This window comes from Choristoneura fumiferana, chromosome 27 (assembly GCF_025370935.1).
Source record: "Choristoneura fumiferana chromosome 27, NRCan_CFum_1, whole genome shotgun sequence".
Lineage (NCBI taxonomy): Eukaryota > Metazoa > Arthropoda > Insecta > Lepidoptera > Tortricidae > Choristoneura > Choristoneura fumiferana.
In genome coordinates, this window is record NC_133498.1 from 3,841,707 (window position 1) to 3,847,182 (window position 5,476).

Here is a 5,476-nt window from a genome sequence, read left to right on the forward strand (position 1 = left end):
TATATATCACAACCCAATTTTCATAGTGCTACTATATTTTCTGAAGATTTTGCCGCTGTACAGTTAAATAAAACCAAAGTTGTTTATGATAAACCAATTTATGTTGGCTTTACGGTGTTAGAGTTAAGTAAAACTGTGATGTATCAATTCCATTATGATTATATGAAACCAAAATATGGTGAGAATGTGAGTCTGCTGTATACAGACACAGATTCATTTGTATATGAGATAAAAACCAACAACTTTTATGAAGACATTAAACCCGACTTACAAACGAAGTTTGACACTTCTGATTTTCCCACAGATAACATATACAATTTACAGCAAATTAACAAAAAAGTTGTTGGTATCATGAAGGATGAAAATAGCGGGAGAATTATGTTGGAATTTGTAGCTTTAAGGTCAAAGATGTATGCTTACACACTCGATGGTGATGCGGGAGCTGAAAAAACGTGTATTAAAAAGAATAAAGGAATTAACGCAGCCATAGTAAGAAAGCTTAATTTTAATAAATACTATCAATGTCTCGATTTGGATGTTACTTTTTATGATAATATGTATAACTTTATTAGTAATAAGCACGATGTCTACACTCAAATTAAAAGAAAAAAGACGCTTTGTGGCAGGGATGATAAGAGATATGTCCTAAGTGATAAGGTAAATACTCTAGCTTGGGGCCATTATAGACTAAACGATGATTTAAATGATAAATAAAACAAAATTTTAACTACAACACTGCGTTTATTATTTCACCACAACACATTCACACAAAAATGCAAAGTGGGAACAATTATGTTACGTCACAACTGATAAGAAACACCATTTACCAACTCCCTCCCCCTCCCCTAAACTGTTAAATTCAACAACCATCACCCCCTCTACAGCCCCCTCTACAGCCCCCCTCTACAGCCCCCTCTACAGCCCCCTCAACTTTAAATTCAACAACCATCACCCCCTCTACAGCCCCCTCTACAGCCCCCTCAACTTTCAATTCATCACCCCCCGCCCCCGCCCCCTCAACTGTTAAATTCAACAACCATCATCCTCGCCCCTCAACATCGCCCTAGAAAACGTACTCGCGACACCCTCATATACCTACTGCACAAAACTTTTTACAAACTTAAATCGCTTTTTGCGGTTGGTAAAACGTTATCTTATCACACCACCCATACTACGCCCATACATTTCATATACCACACACATTTTTACCAACCGCAAATAAAAGTGGTCTAGAATCCCCAATATATAACTACTTACAATAGTGACAGGTTGCTAGCTGTCGCTACGGTATACTTAACCTATTCCTCTGTGCTCTTACGACATCCACGGAAGAAATGGAGAGGTGTAATTCTAACCACACCACGGAAAGAAAACATTGAAGAAATATCGGAGCTAAGAATCACTATAACGAAACTAGCTTTTACTTATATGACTCAGGCATATAAACAGCATGTAGACAGGCATATAGGCAGGCATAGGCAGGTAGAAGACATCGGTGTCAATTATGTCTCCTCTTTTTTGGTTGGGGGTCAAAAATCATCCTTACATCAATATTTTTCTTCCCAAATGAATACGAAGCTGGTGAACAGAACTGTCCTCGCCTACTCTATTGTGTCGTCACAGCCACTCGCTCGCTGCTGCGAGCTTAATCTCTCGCCACAAACTAACTACTCAGAATAGGAAGAAAAAGTAATGTAAAGCCAAGTTTAGACCTGAAAATCGTCCAAATTACATTGCGACGCTCGATTGACCATAACAAATTAAATAGGTAAAACATTTGTTATTTTCATTCATATTCAAGCTTTTTATCCATACTAATATTATATGCGAAAGTAACTCTGTCTGTCTGTCTGTCTGTTACGCTTTCACGCCTAAACCGCTGAACCGATTTAGATGAAATTTGGTACAGAGAAAATAGACCTTGGGAAAGAACATAGGCTACCTTTATCGCGAAAAAGAGGCTTTAAGGGTTGAAATAGGGGATGAAAGTTTATATGGTGGAAGTTCGTCGCTGTCAAAGATAAAACTATGAAACTTGGCATTTAGGCACTTGATAAGAAATCCATACTATCCATACTAATATTATAAATGCGAAAGTAACTCTGTCCGTCCGTGTGTCTGTCTGTCTGTCTGTTACGCTTTCACGCCTAAACCGCTGAACCGATTTTGATGAAATTTTGTACAGAGATAGAATAGACCTTGGGAAAGAACATAGGCTACCTTTTATGGCGAAAAAGAGGCTTTAAGGGGTTGAAATAGGAGATGAAAGTTTATATGGTGGAAGTTCGTCGCTGTCAAAGATAAAACTATGAAACTTGGCAGTTAGGCACTTGATAAGAAATAAGTCTATATTTGTTTGAGTTTTTTAGAAAGTTCGACCTGTGAGGGGATGAAATAGGGGATGAAAGTTTATGTGGAAGGTCGTCATTATCGAAGATAAATTGATGAATCTTTATTAAACTTGCCATTTCGGCACATGAAAAGAGATAAATAGATATTTGTTCGCACGTTTTTTAAAATTCTTCCTGTGAGGTGGTGAAATAGGGGATGAAACTTTATATGGAAGATCGTCATTGTCGAAGATAATTGGGCGGTTCTTTATGTAACTTGGCATTTGGGCACGTGCTAAGAGATAAATACATATTTGTTCGCGCGTCTTTATAAATTCTTCCTGTGAGGGGTGAAATAGGGGATGAAACTTTATATGGAAGATCGTCATTGTCGAAGATAAATCGATGGTTCTTTATGAAACTTGGCATTGGGCTACTTATAAGAAATAAATAGATATTTGTTCAAGCGTTTTTGAAAATTTTACCTGCGAGGGGATGTTAGCAGAGGGGATGATGCAGTGTTAGCAGAGCCTTTTAAGCTCATAGGCGAAATGTACGCAATGTGGGGTCACTTTAGATGGCGTATTCACATAGAAGTCAGACATGAAAAATTATGATTTTCAGATTTGTTTTTAATAAATTGGATTGATATACAATTGTACGAGTACAACAATCATTGTCTGAGACGGTACGATTCGTGTAGTTAGAAACTAAAGTACCTGAATCCACTTGTTTAGCAACTTGGGGTTATTGCTGATATTATTTGTTTGCGGCGGGTCTTCAGTTAGGGTTGCCGCCATTACAGGAAAAAGGTATTTACTGTATCGTCATCATCATCATTCCCAGCTTAATGGACAAAATGATAGGTAATGGATAATCCTTGAACTACGGATAGGGCACTTTTATAATAAAGCTATAAATATAGGGGTAAAGGGGAGAACGGCGACAACATCGGTCCGCCCCAATTGTCATCCTCACCTGCACGCGCTGCTGGTAAAACAGTCAGCGACGCCGGGTCTCATCACCGTCGTGGTGCCCCCTGCTAGACAACAGAGGCTACGGCGACCGAGCAATGGCGGTATAACCATACACCTGGCAGTCATAAGCTGGCTAGAGGAGGCTTCAGTGACCTTGGGACGCAAATATTCCCTAAAAGTCTGGTGTAGAAGGCAACGGGAAACCACTGCACTAAAATCCCTAGTCGTCAGCGACACAGAAATATGGAAAAGTTAAAGACCGAATTAGATATGCGGAGCTGACTGCCAACATTCACTAGTTGGAGAGGCACTTGAAGAGAGAGAGGCCTTAGTAAAAGTACACGGTTTCCGAGATATTTGGACTTTTGGGTTTTTTTCGAAAATGACATCCTTGTTTAGGCCCATACTGTGAAGTGCAAAATGCTAACTTCCTTTGCCGTCCCGCTCACGCTTATATTCATCATCCATCATCATCATCCAGCCTATATACGTCCCACTGCTGGGCACAGGCCTCCTCTCAGAACAAGAGGGCTTGGGCATAGTTCCCACGCGGGCCCAGTGCGGATTGGGAACTTCACACGGCCATTGAATTGCTTCGCAGATTTGTGCAGGTTTCCTCACGATGTTTTCCTTCACCGCAAGCTCGTGTTAAATTTCAAATGTAATTCGCACATGAATTTTCGAAAAACTCAGAGGTGCGAGCCGGGGTTTGAACCCACGACCCTCTGCTTGAGGGGCGATAGGTCAACCACTAGGCCGCCACGGCTTTACGCTTATATTACGCGCATCAAAATAGAAGAACCTGGACATAATTCAATAACCCGTTGTTTTTATTATTTTATCGGATATTAAAATCAAGTATCAATTATTAATTACATATCGATGGTGGAAGTCTCAATTGACGTAAGGGACAAAATGCTACTTTCCAGGAGAGCGAAAAGAAGTTTTGGTAATTTTCAAACCCTTCACAGAATTGTTAATGTTTAACTTAGCAAGACGTTATAAATACGTAAAATCTTGAATTTTCTTGCTTTTCAACGTGAAACTATAGACATTTTCGTAAAAAGCTTAATAAGAAAATAGCTGTCCCTTACGCCGTCACATACGGGTGTCATAGCCCCTTACACTCATAAACCGTAAATAAATAAATAATGTAGTAACCGATTTTTGGTCTTATAGGACATTATATATTTTTATTTGCTATATATTTGGACGTAAGTTCCTGTAGTAAAATTTTAAAAAAATAGTGAATTAAGTCAAAGAACCACTTTAATTATTTAAAAATAACGCGCAAAAGCCATATTTTTTTGCACGTCCCTTAAAAAATGTAATTTTGTAACATTTTCTTTAAATGGACATTATAAGTTAAAAGTTAAATAAAACTCAAATAAATTTTATAACGTTTTAAAAACTTTCGTGATCTCACTCATAGTCAAATTACCACCAACGGGACTTATCACGCTAACACACACTCGAAATATTTACCTCGACGTTTCGGGCAACATTGCAGTGGCCGTGGTCACGAGTGGACTGAAGTGTGGGGTGTCAAGTCTGCCTAGCAGCGCGAGTCTTCGAACTACCCAACTTGATCACTAATAGTACCAGCACTCGTATCACGAACTACCCGCACTTGGTGATCACCCCATCACACCGACTCACAACACTCATCCGACGTCGACACTTATTAATAAACAGGATTCCACGAAGAAGGAGAAAGCTCAATAATCCTCGTCCGTTGACAATTTTTATGCTTTTTATTATTTCAATGCTTCACGTACCATTCTTGAGTAGAAATGACGTTCCGTGGACAGAATTTTGGAATTGTGAAGCTCATCCAAGTGGTTTGGTCCTGACTCCAACAAATGCTCGCCTATGGCTGACTTGTTTGTTTATAGCTGAGAGGGGTCAAAGAAGATATTGCAGATGTTAAAAATCGCCAAAGTAAATAAGTTTTTATCCCGGAAAATAGCATAGTTCCGGCGGTAATAGCGATAAACGAACTGACGATGTTGTTGATGACGATGATGATGAACTGATTTTTCACTACCACCACTGGCGTACTAACTCTGCTTGCTTGCATTATTGCTTTACAGCTTGCTTGCTTGCGCTTTGCATGCTGCTTGCATGTTGATTGCATGCTTGCTTGCACTATTCTTGCACATTTGGAGA